The following is a 21,344-nucleotide window of genomic DNA, read 5'->3' as shown; positions in this document are numbered from 1 at the left end:
TGAAAGAGAGACTGAATAGACCTAAAGTGAATATCTTAAAATCCAGACTGTGTCATTAGACAAAGCACTCAATTCCTTAAAAATAATAATAATAATAAGTATAAGGGAATACTAACTCATCCAGAGAGATGCAGCCTGGACTTACGAATCTGGAAGCCAACTGGCTATTTTGGAGCCTTGCATCTTTGCTCTGCCACTAACAATTCGCTGGCTTAGTTTATGCTTAGTTGATGGCCTTTTCATGTTGTAAAGGACAACCACCATTTTCTCTTATACATGTGTATGCATGTCTCTTTCTCCACTGCTGCCCTGGGTCCCTGACTCCTTTCTATGGCACTGTCTCCTCTGACTCTTTCTGAGCACCTCTTTTCTATACCAGACTTAATTCTAATTACCTTGCCTTCTGACTATCCAAAATCCCAGATGACCCTTCTCTACCACTTGGGCAGAGCTGCAATTTTTTCAACCCTTTTTCTCCCACCCCCTTTCCATTTATTTGGTTCGGCTCAACTAAGAATTAGGAAAGTAAAACTACTTAAATTAATTCACACTAAAGTGTAAGGGGCTGTTCCCAATCATTCATTCCAGCCTTAAAAGCATGGGCCTGGGAGTACAAAATCTGAGATAATATCAGTTCATACAATTTACTCACTCCTCGGCCTTGGCAGATGGTTTACCTTTTCAGAACTTCCATTTCTTTATCTTTAACTCTTAGGTAATTGTTGTGAGGATATGTATATTAAGTGCTTAGCATAGTACTGGGCACATATTAAGTACTCAGTAATTAGTAACAGGTGTTAGGTGTGTTTTTTTCTGATAGGTGGGCTCTCACCTTTTTCTTTTTTTTCCCCTAAAGGAAGCAGAGACAAGCTGCCTAGTGTGAGCCACAAAGACCTGACTGTATGTTATTCTAAAAGCTCCAGCCCCTGGGGAGTGGGTACTTTCTGCTGGGTAGGGGAAAAGCCAACTCAGTTCAGCAAATATCTGTTAAATTCTTGCCCTATTGTCAGGTCTGAAGGAACAAACACATCTAAGACTTGATCCTAGGGCTAGGCACTAACATTTGTTGGTGGCTAGCACACAAACAGATCATTACAATGCAGTCATAATGGCCATGATAGAAATTGAAGGGCTGTTGTCTGGGAGCTGTAATAGGAGTTACTGAATTCAGATCAGGGAAAGGCACTCAGGAAAGATGACCACTGAGCTGAGTCTCTTGTTCTTACAGATGTTTAAGTATTTTTTCTGAAACTCTAATTAAATATGTAATTGATATACTACTTGGATATTCCTTCTAAGGTCCCGATGCAGGCATTTCAAAAGCTTTTGAAAGCTTTTCTGCCTTTCTGTCCCCTTTCAGTCTTCCAGATAAGCCTAAAATGCTTGATTCCTCCATATTATAAGAGTGTATCTGGTGGTTCTCAATTAGTTACCAGGGAGCTGATACATTTATGTCCCAGAACCACATAACATAATAGCAATGATGCCAACTATTTAAAATAGGCCAGATTAATTTCCTGCCAGCTTTATTGAATCTTTGTCCCAAGGGTAATACTGGAACATGAAGTCTGATTATTTTTCTATAGGTTGCATGTCCTCTCCAAGGTACCATGCTGCCCTCAGACAGACCCTGATGCCTCAGGATTTTCGAGAGAGGACCTAGGACATAAGGCATTGTATTTGTGTGGGATCTTCAGGCAATGGTGCAGAACTATAGACAACAGAAGGACCACTCACTATGTCTCATACAGTCTCTGCCCTTTCCCTCCGTTGTACACTCAAGACGAAGAACTCCTGGGTTAGATAGTTTTACAAAGTTCTCTGAGTTCTGTGCAACTTGGCATTGTGTAAATACAAGATACTGAGCTATTACTCTCTGCTATTTCTTCTTTTAAGCCACCGCTTCATCTCTTGTCATGTGAGATATTCCAGAAGGTTGGTTTTCAGGGCCCCACTGTCCAATTGGTCCTCCAAACACTTGCGTATGGTGCAGATGCCATCAGAAGATTTGCTTAGCACACAGAGACAGCAGCATTATCGAGAAACCTCAGTTTGGGAACTGGCCCTCAAATTATTTTTGTGATTTAAGGAGTAAAGACAAGGGAAATTTACATTCTGGACGTGGCAAAAGCCCACATGCCAAACATGGGTTTCTCCTTTATTAGAGTGAAAAGTATATGTGGGAGGACTCTGTAGATCATTGCTAAATATGCCCAGGGTGCTCTTGGAGAAGCTGAATTACAGTTCCTGGTGCTAGAAAATGAACCTTACACGTCACTGATGGATTTACCAGGGAAATTTCCTGGAATTAAAAAAATCTCTGTGGGTGGTCTGTTGCCCATCCCACCCCTCACCCCACCACACTTTTCCTGCCTCACCTCCTTCCCCAGACTAGCAACCAAGCAAAATCAAAGATTGCAATGCCCATGGCGTGTCCAATTTTAAGCTCTTTTAAGCCGTGGAAAATCACAGAAGGAAACTGTTATAAGCCAGGTATTTATTGATGTAAAATTCACCACAACTAGACAGATACCATTTATCAATGCTCTTTTTGTGAGGAAAATGATGCCAGAATTATAATGTGGGGGAGAGGCTGATAGTGGAGCCAGATCTTCCTCACTAGATGCACCCCATGGTCAAGCTCAATTTTGTGGTATTTTTTTGCACTAATGGTGGGTGATTTGTTTGCAACAGGGGGAGACAGTAAGATGATAGTTGGGAGGCCAGAAAAGTTTCCATTTCTCTCCTCTCTATCCTAGGTTACCTGTTAGACATTTCCATGGGCCTTCTGAAGGCACAACCCAGGCACACCTAGAAACAGCTTCGTGAAAATGGGCACCGTCATGTACTTTATCCTTAATTTAATGGAGGTTGACAATATAACCGACCCATGGTGGAGTGAAGTAAAACCACATGTGCGCTGGATTGGCCCTCCCTTGATCTAGAAAAGAGAAGTGCTGTTTTCCAGCTCACCCTTGCATACTTTACTCCTCCAGGAGGGAAGCTCTGCAGGACAACATTGGCAAGAGGTAGACTACTTTTCACCACACATGGTCTTGCTGCAGCTGTGTATCTATCTAGGTCTAAAAAGTGGGCTCAGGGATTGTATCCCTTTCTCCTGACATATAGAAAGGTGGTGTGTTGAAATCTTATGTACTTGGCTATGATATATGGTATCTTGCCGCATCTTTTCATACTCGAGTGTGTAAAATTCCTTTCTATCATCTCTCTGAGCATAAGTGAACACTAAATGTAAACCTGTCCCATCAGCCAGTTCCATAATTGTTTAATTGTTTGCCACCTATCACATTTGAGGACCTTCCAAACAGACAAACTGGTGTCTGAATTGGGTGGGTCTTTTGAGCATCAAATGTATCCATTTGTTCACAAAGAACTCTCTGGGCCTGAAGAATCAATTGAAAAGATGAAGCATGGGTTGGGTTTCTACTCCAAATCACCATGCCCATGGCAGATAATGCTAAGAGGTCAAGAGACTTCAGCATTAGTCCATAGCAATGGGAATCCATGTTTGTTGTGACCAGTTTTGCCAACCAGTTATTAGAAGCTGGGTTCTCTCACTTTCAGTGACTGAAAGATCACAGTCACTTGAGGAACTTGGTGGACATCAAATTCTCATCACTTTCTGGTCTGTCCTATTAGAACTTTTAGTACCAAGAGACCATAAGGCTTTATTCTTTACACTCTAAAAAGCCACAGAGTGAAAAGGAGTTGGGCTGACAGATTTGTCTAGAATCTAAAAATTTGATAAGTGAGTCTCCCTTGATTACTGGGGTTACAGAATCCCAGAATGTAAGTTGGCCCAATTCCCATTATTTTACCTGTGAAGAAAGTGAGGCCAAAGGTACTAAGTGACTTGACCCAGTAGCTATGCCTAGCAGAGCTCAAACTAAAAGCCTGAATGATAATGTTTCTCAACTTAGAACTCGGTGTTTACCATAAACAGGTAGAATCCAGAAATTGATATTGTGAATCAGAATTTAGATCTAGAGCCAGACTTCCTGAGTTCAGATTCTGGCTCTTCTACTTAACAACTGTGTTCTTGAGCAAGTCACTTTACCCTCCCCCCAATCCTCATTTCTTTATCTATAAGATGAGGATAAAATAATACCTACCTCAGGGGTTCTGTGCAGCTTTGATGGGTTAATATATGTGAGGCACTTATGTGAGTGCCTCATTATTGAAGAATAGATTCATCTGTGTAAGAGTTTTCCAGTGCCAAAGATACACTATGAGAAGGAATCAGGTGACAGAATAGAGGACCCAGATGGACATAATATACTCTAAACTAGACTAAGAAAGAATTCTTTCTCTCTTTATCTCATTAGCACTGTATTTTATATATAGCTAAGGAGATACTAGTTACCTCAGGTAAAAATCTTTTATCCTTTCCGAAGATACTGGTATCAGTCAATAAGAAGAACATTCCTTCCTCTTTGAGAGTGAAGAGCAAAGGTTAAGGGGTTAGGAGGGATATAAATGGAGAAGGGGGAGAAAAGTCCACTGCATTTATAGAGCGCAAGGATTTTTCTAGTAATTTAGTATGAATAAATAATAACCAAGAATTAGGAATTCAGTTGACCTCCATGTGGCACAATCTTTTGGAGCTCATGGATTCCAGTGTTCCTACTCAGAATTTACATACTGGGTTGCCCCACTATTTCTCTTTTCCCAGCTGGGAAAATGGGTGGCAGGCTCTGAGGATCTGAGGACAGCTAGAAAGTTCTCTGTGGCCTGGGAAATGTTGGGCTACATAAAGCTAAACCCTTAATTATCCTAAGTGTGGGATAAAGCAAGTACAACCAAATGGCAAAACAGTTCCTCTAATTTGGATATAGTAATAGCAGTAATTCCAATGAACCACAAAGCCATTTCTTTCTGTTGGCCTCTGCTGGGTATGAGAAATAATACTGTAACAACAATGACTACAATAATATTGATGCCAGCTGCTAGGTGGTATTTTGCTCCGATCACCTGTACAAACTATAGGCTAACAGGTAAGAAGACAGTTTAGAATTCTAGAGGCAGAATTCTTAGAACTGAACCATGGCATGTGTGTGTGTGTGTGTGTGTGTGTGTGTGTGTGTGTAAAATAAAAGTATTTATGTCTTAGTTGCCATGAGGATTAAATGAGTTAGATCATGTGAAGTTCTTAAAACAACACCTAGTACATACTAAACATCCCAAAACTATTGGAAAGCTGTTTTTGTCACTGTTGTCCCATTTTACAGACATAGATGTTGGCATTCAAAATTGCTAACTTGCAAAAGGTTATAAAACACAGGTAGAAATATGCTCCAACCCTAGTCTGCTGGAATCCACAGTCTGGATCGGTCTGATTCCTTTGCCTCATGCTCGAGGGCCTCCTACTCGATGAACATAAGTCAGGGATTTAGGGCAATTCGTCACTAGTATTTGGATCCAAGTGTGTTTAAAAATAGTGTTCCAGGGATGAAAGTGCTAGCAATAAATGAGCATTGTGGATAATCAAAAACAAATGAGGGGTTTAATAAGCCAATATAAATCCTAATGTGTGGATTTAAATTTATTCAGACTTTAGCCTGATAATAATCCCTTAACTCACCCTGAGATAACAAAACACCAAAGAGTGAAACGTGCGTTCTACTTGAAGAGATCTTTGAACCTAAGTTGAAAAATAATTTTAGGTCGTTTTTGTGTGGTCTCTTATGAAAACATTTGTGAAAGACCTCACTCTTGCTCCTCAAGTAAACAGCCTTCAGGGCTGGAAAGTGCACGAGTTGCTGTTCTCTATGTCCTATGGGGGGTGGAACATGTGTGTGTGTGTGTGTCTGTGTGTGTCTGTGTCTGTGTGTCTGTGTGTGTCTTCCTCCCGGTCCCAGCACTGATGGAATGAATCACACCCTTCATCTATAGCAGCTGCTTCCTCTTCCTGATTCCTCAGGAATCAAACTCTGGAGACTGAGACAGGGAGGTCTCTCCAGGGGAGATGGCTCTATCTTTTGTTTTCCTCTGTCAAGCTAGGTTTGAATGGAATTTGAGATCTGATTAAATACAGTGGAGAGCCTCCTTGAAGCACTGCCTGTGTTCCCCTGTGCCACTGGCCTATTGGAATTCTCACCAAAGCCTGACAACCCTTAGGATGGATGGGAAGGGAGCAGGCTGGGCACCTATTCAGCAGCATCCTTTGAGCTGTGAATTTGAACTGTGGTCAACTTAAGTCATCTTTGTCACTGGGGCATTGGCTGCCCACAGTGCCTCTGTTTCGAGGCTCTGTTACCCACCCTATACTTACATCAAGGAAAATGAGAGTAAGAACCAGAGCTTTCCAAGGACCTCCTAGTCTTTCTACTCTATCTTCTTCCAGCCCCAAGCATGGAAGTAGATAAATTAGCATGCCCCAAAGGCATCGTACTTTCCCACACCTCATTCTTCCTGGAACACCCTGTTTTTACCTCTACTTTGCCCTGGCCACCTCTTACTCTTCAAGTCTCAGCTCAGATATCACCGCCTTCAGGAAGCTTCCATGACTCTTTGTCTTCCCTCTTGGCCCCCAGTCTATATTATTATACTTCCCTAATTTTCCTGTTTATCTGTTTCATTCCCATAGACCCCATAGAAATGCGGTCTGTGTCTGTTTCACTTCTTCACATTGAACCTGGCCACAAAAAATGCTTAAGAATCACTAGTTGAATGGGGGCTTAAGTGAGTAGAAGAAGAATCAATGAAACAAGATGGGATTGGGAGGGAGACAAACCATAAGTGACTCTTAATCTCACAAAACAAACTGAGGGTTGCTGGGGGGAGGGGGGTTGGGAGAAGGGGGTGGGATTATGGACATTGGGGAGTGTATGTGCTTTGGTGAGTGCTGTGAAGTGTGTAAACCTGGTGATTCACAGACCTGTACCCCTGGGGATAAAAATATATGTTTATAAAAAATAAAAAATTAAAAAAAAAAGAATCACTAATTGAATGAATAAGTACATGAATAACACATATTATCATGTCTTGTAGTTGTCTCCAAAAGCCCTTAAGGTCAAGAATTTTTTTGGACTCTGTGTCCCCATCATTCGGCATAGTATTTAGTACACAGTACATTTTCAACAAATAAACGCATGGCTGTAGGCACACATACATGGGTGAATGGCTGAGTACATGGGCAAAAGAAAAAATTCAGTCTACCAAATCGACTAAACAAGTATGATGAAAGGAAAGAAGAGGCAGACTCTTGCTGGAGATAACAGAATCGGGTTTGCACATCCTGATATAAAGGACTGACCTTCCCAGGCATTTCCCTTGCAGAGAAACCCCATCAGTATCCATGAGTATAAATGTCCAGAAAGGTTTCTGTTGACAGTATAAACAAATGGATTACAACTGCTCAAGAGAACTGACTCCAGGAAGTGTATTCGTTTGCTGGACTACTGTAACGAAGCCCCAGTAGCTGGGTGTCTTAGAAGAGCAGAAATGTACTCTCTCACAGTTCTGGAGGCTAGACATCTGAAATCAAGGTGTTGGCAGGGCCAAGCTCCCTCTCTGTGTCTCTGAACCTGGAGGGGAGGGATCCTTCCTTGCCTCTTTCTAGCTTTGGGTGCTTTGTCAGCAGCCTTTGGAGATCATTGGCTGGTAGATGCGACTCTAATCATTTTCCATGTCTATCTCTGTGATCAGATCTCCCCTTTAGCATTGGTGGTCTAGTGGGGAGCATAGCTGCCTTCTAGATTTCCCCTTTTTATAAAGAGCCCAGTCAGTCATGTTGGTTGAGGACCCGCCTTAATGACCTCATTTTAACTTGATTACGTCTGTAAATACCCTATTTCCAAAGAAGTCATATTCTGAGGTCCTGGGAGTAAGGATTTCAAACTTACCTTTTTGGGAGGACATTATTGACCCATAATAGGGGTAAAATCCATAATTGAGGACTTTTAGTGAAGAATGTCACCTGTGAATCAGCAAATAGATGGAGGCCTTTATGGCCTGATTTGATGGAGACCAAACAATTCCCTTAACTCCAAAATACTTGATCCCAACTCTTAAAAGCCTTCTATTCTATTTGGGATGATAACTAGAGAAAAATATGTAAGCCAATAGAATTCCATCAGATAAGATGCCCCATCTCTTAGTGTTCTTGTATCACGATGTAGTCAGTGTTGTAAAATATAAACAAGGGTCAAATGAGGGTAAATTTGATAGAGTTGCAAAGAGGGTATAGTCAGTATGAGTTGGAATCAGAAACTTTCCCTGAAGAAGAAGGGCTTGAATCATACCTTGAGACAGGTACATGGACAGCTTTCTAGGCAGAAGCTGGAAGCAAACTCACAGGTAGGAAAAGGGAAAATGGTGTGTTGGGAAGCCAACACATGCTTAAGCTTGGCAGAAGCTTGCTTTATTTGAAGGAAGTAATCTGCAAAGGAAAGGAGTTCATTTAGTGGAAGACCTTCAGGTTGGATGTTAATTTATTAAGGATGTTAATCAATTAAGATCAAGTAGAGAGAAATAGGAATAAAAACCAAAAGATGGTTAGAGGACGAAAAAGAAAACATTTGTATTTATGATCTAAGAAAGTCCTCCTCTGATCTGTCCACAAGGAGAACAAGCTTGCAATTATTTTTAGTAGGAAATTTCCACCTAGAATTCTAAGCAAAGCAAAAATCTCAAACTTCCAAGGACAAGAGTGATTATGTGGATCATAATCCTCCAACCTGTTTCCTGGCAACTCCTATCTGAGCCATAACAGCCAGCAGAAATTCTTTCATTGTAATGTGCAATCACCTAGAAGACAGGGTGATCAGAAAATGGGAAGTAGGGCACCTGGGTGGCTCGGTCAGTTAAGGGTCTGCCTTTAGCTCAGGTCATGGGATCAGGTCCTGCATGGGGCTCCCTGTTCCACAGGGAGTCTACTTCTTTCTCTGTCCCTCCTCTCACTCATTCTCTCAATTTTCTTACAAATAAATAAAGTCCTTTTTAAAAAAAAGGGGAAGCAGATGCCTGGGTGGCTCAGTGGGGTGGGCCTCTGCCTTCGGCTCGGGTCATGATCCCGGGGTTGGGGCATCGAGCCCCGCATTGGGAATCTCAGCAGGGAGCCTGCTTCCCTTCCTCTCTCTCTGCCGACAGTGGCAGCTCATAGAGGTCTTAGGGGCATAGGAGGAGAGGCTGAAGATACTCTGTACATTTGGGCCAAGCTTTAGATCCATTTGCCATTTGATATGCTCCATAAAGAAGGTATGTTTAAAGCAAATGGCATGGTAGTAATGAGATAGTAAATCTATACGCTGCTGCAACCACTTTTTAAGGAACTAATTTTTTTAAAAAAAAGAAGACTTGACAAAGAGTTATTTGCAACGTTGATCATATATATATATATATATATATATTTTTTTTTTTTTTTAAAGAACTGATTTGGAAGGTAAGGCAAACTGTCCTGGTTAAAAGAGTCATTTTGACCACACTGTTTTCCAGTGGAAATGAGAGCTTTGCCATCTCAGGTGTTTGGTAATCCTGACTATAAATATTTTTATGGAGCCAAAACCTCATGCCAAACCAGCTGACTTCCAGGAGAAGCCTGGCTGTATCTCTTGTTTCCTGAGCTCTGCAAGCTACTCTTTTATAAAGAGCCCTGATTCGCATGGTACTGTTTATCATATATGCTTTTGGTTAATTTTTGGTCTATAAACATATTTTTACTCTCTCTTATCTAATGCTACCTTTGATCTTTTCATTTATCTTTTCCTAGGCCATTTGAAGGAATTTTCTAAAATACAGAGTTTGTGTGTGAAGCTAGCAAATCCATCTGCTATGCCATGTCACTGTTTTCCTAATCTTTTCTATCTCCTTGCCTGTGACCTTCACGATTCCCTCCTCTTGTCCTTATCAGGGTAAGATTAAGCTGAGTTCCCTTCCCAGCTTTGGGGAAATCACTTGTCTCTTTGAGCCTCAGCTTGCTTATCTATGAAATGGATATAGTAATGCTTGTTTTGAGTACTCCTGAGGATGAAGGATCAAGCAAGATCACATAGATGAACAGACCTTGTGGATTCCAATTAGCAATATCAACGTAATTGGTTATGAGCTCCATGCTGCCTGTCTTCTGAAATTCTGTAGTTGTGATTCAGCCAAATGGCTTAGCAATTAGCTTGTTGCATTGCTATCATCCAACATTGCTTGCTATGTCTCCTGGGCGTTTGTCAGTTCCATCTTTGCTGAAAGCATGTTGAAGGTCATGAGCATGTTTCCCACATCCGGATCTGTCACACTGCTGAGCCATGAAGGCTTAAATGATAAGTTAATGCAGGTAGGTCACAAATGTCCTTTCCCTCAGTTTCCATAACATATGGCTACTCTATCTGATTCACTCCAGGAAGAGTTCTCACTCTACTCATTTAATCTCTATCCTCACAATAATCACCCACGCATTTATTACTTATTATTATTATTATTATTTATTATTACTGAGTAATAACAGTCCATATTAGCTAATGTTTAGAGAGCCCTTAATCTGTGCCACTGTCCTGATGCTCTTTTCATAGATGTTCTCATTTAAGCTTATAACAACCCTTTGAAGTGGGTATTGCTATTATTCTTATTTTATTTTATTTTATTTTATTTTATTTTATTTTATTTTAAGATTTTATTTATTTATTTGACCGTCAGAGATTACAAGTAGGCTGAGAGGCAGGCAGAGAGAGAGGAGGAAGCAGGCTCCCTGTCAAGCAGAGAGCCCAACGCAGGGCTCTATCCCAGGAGCCTGGGATCATGACCCAAGCTGAAGGCAGAGGCTTAACCCACTGAGCCACCCAGGGGCCCCAGTCTCATTTTAAATATAAGTACATCGTCAAGTAACTTACCCAAGGCTGTGCAATTAGGGAGCGGCACAGTACAGTTCATTCACGAATAATCCAGTTCCAGAACCCAGAATCTTCTACATTATGCTGCAATGCCACCGTGAGCCTCTACAACAAGCTGGGCACAGCAGTGGTGCTGGAGATATTAAGATGACTAGGTCACAGCCATTGCTGCCTTTGTGGAGTGCAATCTAGTGAGAGAGATGGACACATAGACAGATACCTACAATGTAGTGAAGGTGAGTCTAAGGGCAGAAAAGAATGCCTCCGGGAGGAAAAAGACAGTAGCATGCCGCAGAGGGAAAGGTCTAGCTCTGCCTCATGGGAAGGAGATCCAAAAAGGACTAGGAGGAGGGTAGTGTTTAGAATCTAACCTGGGAGTCAGAAGAGTTTGCAAGCCAGAGAAGATGGGTATTCGTCTGCTGGTACTCAGCAAGGCTGAGTGCAGGGGGGACCTGAGATTAAATCAGAAAGGTCTATTCAAACTCCTTTGGGAAGCACACTACAGGCAGTCAAGGAATTGAACCCGGGCTTGTGGATAACCAGGAGCCAATGGATGTTTTTTATAACTTATTTTGAAATCATTTTAGCTTTAGAACATGTTACAAAAATCATAGCGCTCTCTTTTACCAATTCCCTTGGTTCCATAGTCATTAACTAAATAACAGCATTATTTTGGAGAAAAGTTTCAGGTGATATACCATTGCATTTCAACACTTAAGTGTTTCTTCGTAAGTACAAGGCTGCTCTCCTAAATAACCAGAGTATAACCATCAAAACTAAGAAATGGCATTAATTCATCATCACCATCCACCAGCTGTCCCAGCAATGTCCTTTACTGGTCCAAGACCCAGTTCAGGGTTCCATGTTATGTTTGGTTGGCATTTCTTTTTGGACTCTTTATATCTGGGACAGTCTTTCCTCATCTTTCATATTCTAGATATTTTTGAAAACTATATGGCAATAACTTTGTAAAATGTCACTCATTTTGAGTTTGCTTGATGTTTCTTCAGGATTTTTTTAATTTTTGACAGAAGTGTGTTGCATCCTTCTTAGTGCGTGGTATCAAGAGACAATGAATGATGTTACGTCCCATTCATTTCTGATGATGTTAACTCATTATTTGGTTAAGATGATCTCAGCCAGGTTTTCACTGTAAAAATAATAAGGACATTGCACTTATTATTAGTAAATGACAATTAGGTATCTTTACAGAGAGATCATCTGAAACTAAGTTAATACTCTATTCCTCATCAACCTTTTCCTGACCAGCATTAGTATTCATTAATGGCTCTTGCCTGAATCAGTTATTATTATGGTTGATAAACAGCAACTTTCTAAATTCTATCTTCTAGATTATTAATCTAATTTTATTATTAATGATCTAGATTATTAATAGGCATTCTTTAAGATACAGCTTTCTTATCTTGTTTATTTATAAACTTCTATTTTACTCAAAAGATTAAAATCCATTACTATCAAATTGTCCTGGACATGGCCGGTGGGAGCCCCTTCAGACTGGCTTCCATGTCCTTTTGACAGAAACCCCATCATTCTTTGAACACTTCCCAGTTTTCTGACACAAGATATTCTAGGCTCACTGGGGTGCCTGGGTGGCTCAGTGGATTAAGCCTCTGCCTTTGGCTCGGGTCGTGATCTCGGGGTCCTGGGATCAAGCCCCACATCGGGTTCTCTGCTCAGTGGGGAGCCTGCTTCTCTCTCTCTTTTTGCCTGCCTCTCTGCCTGCTTGTGATCTCTGTCTGTCAAATAAATAAATGAATAAAATCTTAAAAAAAAAAAAGATATTCTAGGCTCACTTTTCTATTTCCAATTTCCCTGCCCTGGAGCCATTTCTACAGGAACTAATTCCTTAGTAGAGAATGCTATTTATAATCCAAAATCTGGGCACTTGATATACTTGATTTTACTGAAATGCCATTGCTTTTAGGCCTCTCAGCAGAGAGATCTAAGAAGTATTCTATGTGCAGTTACATACATTCATTTGTATCTGTTGATATGACAGTGTCTATCTGGGTACCTGTCCGTTTGTTAAAAAGCATGAGTTCATACTGCTTGCAATAGCAATCCAATTCCACAAGGTTTATCCTTCCCCCTTTCCATATTTGCAACTCCCTTCTCTAACAGTAAGAAATGGGCCTCCCACTCCCCTTCATGTGTTTATGTATTTGTTCTGTCTTCCCTGTATGTTTGATCTCCAGGTACACTGGCCCGGTGCTAAACTCTGTCACATACCAGTGAACAGCTCCACACTAAGCCTCAGGCTAAAATTCAGTTCCTACAAAGAGGAAGAAAAAAAAGAAGTTGGGGTGAGGATCCAGTTAGAAAGTTCAGGTCCAGCCACCATAGTGACCCCTCACCCTGGTGACTGCACTGGACCACAGCTGAGCCCAGAACATACTGGTCTCCGCCCCACTGAAACCTCAGCTCAGACTTCCGTGAGGTTTTTAATCAGAGGAAGCAAGTGACCAGAATCACATTTTGGAAGCACTGGGCTATGGATAAGTCAGAAACTGTAGGTTATAGTGATAAATTAGGAGCTACCAGTAATAGTACAAAACCTTAAAGGGGCACCTGGTCCTAAACAATGTCACAGTTGGAAAGAGAGTTTTCTTCATCCTACCGGAGCCTTTTGAAAGCTGGCCACACTCCATGGTGTCTGATTCATTGTTGCTTGATTGCTTTCTACCTCCTGACCTCAGAGATATCTTAAAGGAAACAGATATCTTTGGGGGACCTTAAAAAATCATAATAATGTTAGGTAGACATGTCAAGTTGAAGGGTTATGCACAAGTTTAAAGAATGTTGCTAACAAATAATTGAAATTTACATGGTGTTTCGCCTCTCAATAACTGCATCTTTAAATTTTGAATAAAGAAACAAGCCCCACTTTCCTGCAAAAACCGGGGTAGGAGAAGGTTCGTAGGGCCTAGCTTGGGGTGGGGAGAGTCTACCATTAGATATTATGTGCATTTATACCAGCAACCAACAATGAGTTGCTGGAGGCAATGGCCAGTACCTTCTCTGAAAGGGTAGGGGAGAAAAACATTGGCAACTCACATAATGAGCCCTTGTCCAAAAGAAGGCCCCAATTCCTCCTTTTATATAGCTAATACAAACACAAGCTGCTAACACATGCCAACCACTATGGGTCCTTGATTGCCCACATTATCTCTGATGGCCACATTTACAAAAAATAAACATATCCTTCAGGGGACCACACTCAGCCTTTGCCCATTTGCTGCCAAGGATCACTGCCACTTTCCCAAAATAACAACTCAGAGTATATTTGTAACCTTGGCTGCCATCAGTGTGTTGGCTTCTAGTATTGAAGAATAGATCTGTCATCTTGCCATTTGTCATTTCTGAAGTTATAAGCACCAAGGATCCTAGAATTTGCATCTCAGCTCTACTCTGTACAGCTCTACTCAACATCTTTCTCCAGAAAGACAGTATAATATAATATTTAGGCTCACGGGAGCCAGGCTCCCTGGGTTTGAATCCTGGTTTTCTTGTTTACTTGCTGTGTGACTTTGGATGAGTTACTTGACCTTTCAAAGCTTCTGTTACGTCACCCTCTAAAATGGGGGAACTTATGGTACCTTATTCGTAGTGTTGATATAAGTAAGAATGAGTTCATATATGCATCCCACAACTTGCGTGAGCTTATCCCTGAGTCCAGCTAGGACCTCTGCAAGAGGAGCTGGGACAATGCAGAGCTGGGGTTTGTTAATACATGTGCTGGCCTCTGTGGGAGGGAGTACCCTCATTCTCAGCACCCATGCGTCCAGGTCTATCCATGGTAGACTTGGATGTGAAGCACGCAGCCTTGACATCTGCATAAGTATTCTGGGCTGTGACTAATTAATCGTTTAACTTCTCCAGGCCTCAGCTTCTTGTTCTGAAAATGCAGAAAATAATAGCACTTCCCTCACAGGGCTGTGGATAGGATTATAAAAGAGAGCGCATTTAAAACAACTAGCACAGTACCTGACTTGTGGTATGCTCTGTATAAATGTTAGAATTACTATTGTTATCAGCAGTAATGTGTTATGTCAGCTCGACTGCTGTCATATCATGGCTTCTGGCTTGTGGCTGAGGGTCTCTACCCAGGCCAAGGCAAGGGGCTGGCCAGATGCAAGCAGAGTGACAGGCTTAGTGTGCACGAGGCTAGACGTTGGGCAGAACTCCATCACCATCAGGAAAACAAAATAGGAATTGGGAAACCAAGGCTAAAATTTAAAATCCAATTATAAACACAGGCCTACCCAAGTACATCTGATGCTGGACAGAGGGCAGGAAGACTAATCCCAGCCTTCAGGGGCAGGAGGTAACACTCTGTCTCCAGTCTACCCTTGGTCAGGAGTCAGTTGCTTGGGAGTTGGACAGGGTTCACCTTGACGCCACAGGGCTTCAGCTGTGATATGTCAGCTTCCAGAGCCTTCCCTGCAAGTAGGTTTTGATAAAAAGGACAGGAATGTGGAGAAGAAGGTCAACAATATAGTAAGGGAATGCTGGAGGACCCATAACGTCCTGGCCAAGGGCCTAACCATGAAGCTAAACACCTGAAGCCTGGAAGCTGAAAGAAAACACAGTGATCCTGTTTACCATCCTCCTCATACAGAGCCACGATCTTTTCGCCAAAACCATCAGGGCAGATGTGTTTTGGAATTCAGGATTTTCTGTACTTTAGAAATATGTTAGGATTACTGTAACATAAATTTTGCATTACCCTTAGTAAGTTCTAAGGGAAAATGCCATAATCCAACAGTCTAACATGGCTGCAGTAAAATGTATAAATATTTACACCAAGTGGTATGCAACCTACGAAAGCATCATGTCATTTCGGGTCCAGTGCTGTTACGAAATACCTTGCAGCAGACTAAAGAAAACTTTGTGGTGGTCAGGGTTTTGGGGACTTTGGAATTGCTGCTGGTGGTTGGTCACTCAGCGATCACAGCTGCAATGGTTGACCAAACAAGCGTTGAAAGCAAAGACGCACATCCAGTTCACTGGGGCTCGACTCCCCGTGCATCACCTCATACTTTCCGAGCAGCTGTGTTTTAGGCCCCATTCTAGGTGTGGAGGTCACAGCAACGTACTGGTTTCCCAGGGCTGCCATAACCCAGCACCCAGCACCACGAACAAGGTGACCTAAAACAATAGAAATGCAGTCTCTCACAGTTCTGGCATGAAGATGTCAGCAGGGCCATGCTCCTTCTGAAACTGTGAGGGTGAATCCCTCCTTGCCTCTTCTAGCTTCTGGTGTCCGCCGGCCATCTTTGACACCCCTTGGCTTGGAGATGTAGCTCTACAGTCTCTGTCTCTGTCATTAGTCTCCCTGAGTATCTCTCTTCTTTCTTAATGAGAACACCATTCATAATTCACAATATATAATTTAAATAAATTTTAAAATGTTTAAATTTTTAAATTTTAAATAAATTTAATTTAAATAAAAATTTTAAAATTTTAAATAAAAATATATAATTTAAATACATTAATTAATTTAAACTTCAAAAATAAATTTTAATTTTAATTTAATTAATGGCTATTTATGTAGTATTAGTTAAAAGCCCACCCTACTCTAGTATGATTTCACCTTACGTGGTTATGTCTGTAATAACCCTATTCCAAATGAAGTTACATTCTGAGTTATTGGGGGATAGGACTCCAATGTACCTTTTAGCAGCAGTGAAGGGAAGGGGGATACAGTTGAACCCATAACAAATGCTAAACCAAAATAAATATTGCCCCATGCTCTCCTCAAGGTAACAGTCAGATTACAGCATTGAGCACAGCAAAGAAAACATTCAACAGGGAAACAGGGATAAAAGAATTGCAAACCATGTATTTGATAAAGAGCTTATCTCTGTAACATAGCAGGAACTCCTACAACTCACTAACAACAACAACAACAGCAAAATCTAATAACCCAATTTAAAAATGATCTAAACACTTGAAAGCCATTTCTCCAAAAAAGATTACCAAGACCCAACTGTATATAGAATATTCTCCACATCACTAATCATCAAAATGCAAATCAGGGGTATCTGGGTGGCTTCGTTGGTTGAGCATCTGCCTCTTGAGGCTGGCTCAGCTCATGACCTCAGGGTCATGAGATTGAGACCCACGTCAGATTCCACGCTGGGCAGAGCCTGCTTGCGATTCTCCCCCTCTGTCCTTCCCTACCTGTTCTCTCTCTCTCTCTCTTTCTCTCTCTAAATAAATAAATAAATAATTTTTTTAAAATAGTAAAATAAAATGCAATTCAAAACCACAATGAGATCATCCCCTCACCCCTGTCTGGGTGGCTAGCATCAGTAAAACAAAGGACCGCGGCATTGGCAAGGATGCGGAGAAGTTGGACCCCTTGTGCACTGTCGGTGGGAATGCAAGCTGGTGCGGCCACTGTGGAAAACAGCATGGAGGTTCCTCGAAGAATTAAAAAGAGAGCTGCCCTATGAGGGTGTCAAAGAGATACTAGCATTCCCATGTTCACTGCAGCACTGTTCACAACAGCCAACATGGGGAAACAATTTAAATATCCTTCAACAGGTGAATGGATAAAGAAAATGTGGTGTGTACACACAGCGAAATACTATCCAGCCTTAAACAAGAAGTCTGCAATGGATGAACCTTGAAAGCGTTGTACTAAGAGAAAAAAGCCAGTAACAGGAGAACGAGTAACAGCATGATTCCACTTACATGTGGTATCTAAAACAGTTATACTCACAGAATCCAAGAATGGATGATGATTGCCAGGGGCTGCAGGGAGGGTAAAATGAGGAGTTACTCGTCAGTAGGCATGAAGCTCCAGTTCAGCAAGAGGAGTTCTACAACTCTGCTGTTCAGCATTGTACCTATACTCAACAATATTATGTTGTCCACTTTAAATTTTCTTAAGAGGGTCTCTTCTGTTGTGTTCTTAACACACTAGTTTTTTTAAGTGTTGAGAATTTCTAAAGGGGACAGTGTTCATGAGACTATATAGGAGGTAAATTTTGCCAGCTGAGGGCTTCATCCCTGAGGAAGTACCATTGTCAATGAAGACATAAAGATGAGCAAAAGTGAGGGGCCCCTGGGTGGCTCAGTGGGTTAAGCCTCTGCCCTAAGCTCAGGTCATGATCTCAGGGTCCTGGGATCGAGTCCTGCATCAGGCTCTCTGCTCAGCAGGGACCCTGCTTCCCCTCTCTCTTTGCCTACTTGTGATCTCGCTCGCTCGCTCTCTGTCAAATAAACAAATAAAAATCTTAAAAAAAAAAAAAGTGAGCCAGGCATAGTAGGGGGGAAACCACTAATGCCCTCACCCTCCAAGCTCCTGTTCGTTCTCATCACCGGGCCTGTGAGAAAGCCAGGCCCCAGAATCCCAGGGATGGCCTCTTAAGTACCTCACAGGCTGTGAGCCACAGCCAGCCCTGCCCCCAGGCTTGCTCCTCCCTCCTGGCTTGTCACACTCCATCAAGAAACAGCCAAAGGCATAGATTGCTGGAAGGTTCTATCAGCAGCCAGCCAGACCCAAGGCTCACAAATGTAGCCCCTCTGGAGAGAGAGAATTTCTCTGGAGAGAAATGTCTGCTTTCCCTTTTTTTTTTTTTTCTTTTGGCCTAAGTTGATTCTAATACTTTCAATAGTAAAGTACTTAATGCACAGATCGCTTCTGCTGACCTCCTCCCTTGGGTATGCAATGTCGTTTTATCATCAGTAAGCAGATAGGTCTATTTTGTGAATTTGACAAACGGTGTTGAAGTGCCTTCATGGCTGCCAAATGCCTCTGCTCCAAGGTCCCAGGGACTGAATTTATGCCAGAGGTGGAGGCAGCAGTGGGGGCAGCGGGCGTGCAAGGCCTGCGCGAGGACAGGCTTTAACCTTGGACAGCGTTCACCGTGTAGGCAGCTCCTTTATGAGACACCCGTTGCAGTCACCCGCCTTGAGCCTGGTTGTTGGATTTTGTTTCACAGCCACCACGTTTTAGCATTTCACTTGTAAGTGGGGAAAAGCACCCTTTCTTGAAGCACAGAAAACACAAAGAAAAGTGTACCAATCCTGCATGTGTGGCTTGGTGATTTTTCACCAGGTGGATCCAGATCTAGCACCCAGGTCAAAGAAACCTCCCAGAATCCCTCCGCTCCAGCCCCCCTCTTCTAGCGACTGCCCCCCAAGGGTGACCCACAACCTGATTTCTAGCATCGTAGATTAGTTTTGGGTTTGGAACTTTACGTAAATGAGAGCATGGTATGAATTTTTGCTTTTGTGGCTTTCTTGCCTCAATTGTATGCTTGTAAGACTCACCTGTGTTGCTTGTCCTTATAGTTTCTTTGCACTGTCCAGTGTTCCCATATGACGATATCGTAATTTTGTATTCACTCAACTATGGTTGGATATTTGGGTTGTTCCACTTTGGGGCTATTCTCAGTAGCGCTGCTTGGAATATTCTTATATATGTCTTTTGGTGAACATATGCATGTTTGGAAGGGGGGGTGTGCTGTCTTCGTTGTCTATTTTTACACAACAAAGTTCCGCAAATCCTAGTAGCTCACAACAGAAATAAATGTGTTTTTGGTTTTGTTTTGTTTTGTTTTGTTTTTTACTTCTCACCATTTAATGAGTGAAGAATCTGGTAACGCCTTGGAAAGGCATTTCTGACTCAAGGTCTCTCATGAGGGCACAATCATCTGAAGGCTAGACTGGGTCCAGCGGATCGGGTTGCAGGTAGCTCACTCATGAGACTGGCGCGTTGGTGCCCACTGTCGGTGAGCAGCCTTAGTTCCTTTGCATGTGGACTTTCCTGAAGACTGACTGTGTATGCCCATGACCTGACAGGTAGTTTCCCCCAGAGTGAGCAAAGAGAGAGCCAAGTGGAAACGATATCCTTTTTATAATTTAGCTTTAGAGGTCACAGAGCTTTGCTTCTTCCTCATCCTATTCATTATAAGCGAGTCACCAAGTTCAGCCCAGACTCCAGGCCTCATCTTTAGAAGGGACAGGTGGCAGAGAATATGTGGATATATTCTAAAACACAGCATTTTAAAGCTAGGCATTAACCCAAACTAGGGATCTAAAAATAAGTTTATAGGAATTCCCACAAGGATCTCAAAGAAATATATATTCAATCCAGCCTCTTCTCTTCTATTCATTGAAAATTCTGTGAATGTTTATAGGACAGTTTTCTTGGAGACAGCATAGCACAATAGAAAAGACAAAGGCTTTGGAGCCAAATACACCCAAGTCCGAATCCCAGATTCACTAGTTACTAGTTACAGGTTTGGGGCAAGTCAACCTCTTAGATTTTCAGGTTTCCTCAGTTATAAAATGAGGGGAATCAATAAAGCCTATCTCGTGTTATTCTAGAGGTAATTAAATGGGATAATGGGTGTAAAGTACTTACTATGCGGGTAGGTCCCTTCCATTTGCTCACTTATTAGGAAATTATTAACCACGTGTATTAACTATGTAGAGGGGCTCTACTGAATACTGTGAGTGATACAAAGCAGATGCAGACACAGAGCTTGCCTGCAAGAGGTGTGTACTCCGGTGGGGCCCTTGACAGACAGAATAACTGTAACATAATCGAGAAAATAATCAGTGTCTGGGGCAGGTACATATCTCCTAAGCAGGTACGCATCCTTTGAACATGGATCAAATTGGGATTAGAAATGGAAGACATTTTGAAGGCTGGGCAAGGAAAGGACAAAAAGTATTCCAAATTCAGGGTAACAGCTTGAGGAAAAACAGAGCTGGAGAACCAGGGGGCGTGAGTTGAGAGTAGTGAGATTGTTTGCTACACCTGGGACTCAAACACAGGATAGATGAAAGGAGATCGTGGAAATAGGGGTTAGTAAGGTAGTTACAGATCGGAGTAGCAGAAAGAGATTGAGAGAGTATGTACTCAGTTTTGCAGTCTGATGAAAAACATTAAGGCCCAAGATTTTTAAGCTAATTTTCAAGGCTAGCTACAAAAGCCAAGAGGGCCTAGCTACTGAAGGATCTACTCGCCATGCTTTTCTTGGCTGACTTCTGTTCGTAGGAATTTTGTGCCTCATATTGTAAATAGAACTTTCCAAATCTGATCATGAAAGAACACTTCCTACTCCGAGCCCAAAAACCTGGGCTTTTTCCTTATCATTCCCATTTTGGAGGCTGCATCAACCGGGAAATGGAGTGGAATTGTTTTTATAGGCCTTCAGCTCACTGTAAATGAGCTTCTCAAGACTTGGCTGTTTGGAATGGCCAATTATGCACTCAGCTCCTCTGTGTGTATCTGACTTCTCCTTCCAGATAATGAGCCATTCTCTCCACTTATTTCCCCTCAAGAAGACTGATCTCTTTAGCAACTTTACTTTTGTTACATTCTCCAGTCTGGGGCAGTGATGATATTTATACATAAGACAGAGACATTTCTATGCTATGTTGGAAGTTTGAAGGAAGTGGGAGCCAATGACCTTTCACTTTGAAGCCAAAGAAAAACAAGCACAAATTCTTCCATCTTGT

The 21,344-nt window shown here is 41.9% G+C and overlaps 1 protein-coding gene across 3 annotated transcripts in view; it reads left to right on the top strand.

The window, feature by feature from the left end:
- ADAMTSL1 (ADAMTS like 1) overlaps positions 1–21,344 on the top strand; it is a 920,800-nt gene that overhangs the window by 748,084 nt on the left and 151,372 nt on the right. The window lies entirely within an intron of this gene.

Source organism: Mustela erminea, chromosome 12 (genome assembly GCF_009829155.1).
Source record: "Mustela erminea isolate mMusErm1 chromosome 12, mMusErm1.Pri, whole genome shotgun sequence".
NCBI classification, from domain to species: domain Eukaryota; kingdom Metazoa; phylum Chordata; class Mammalia; order Carnivora; family Mustelidae; genus Mustela; species Mustela erminea.
The sequence above is the reverse complement of the archived record's forward strand: the minus strand, read 5'-3'. Positions and strand labels throughout refer to the sequence as shown.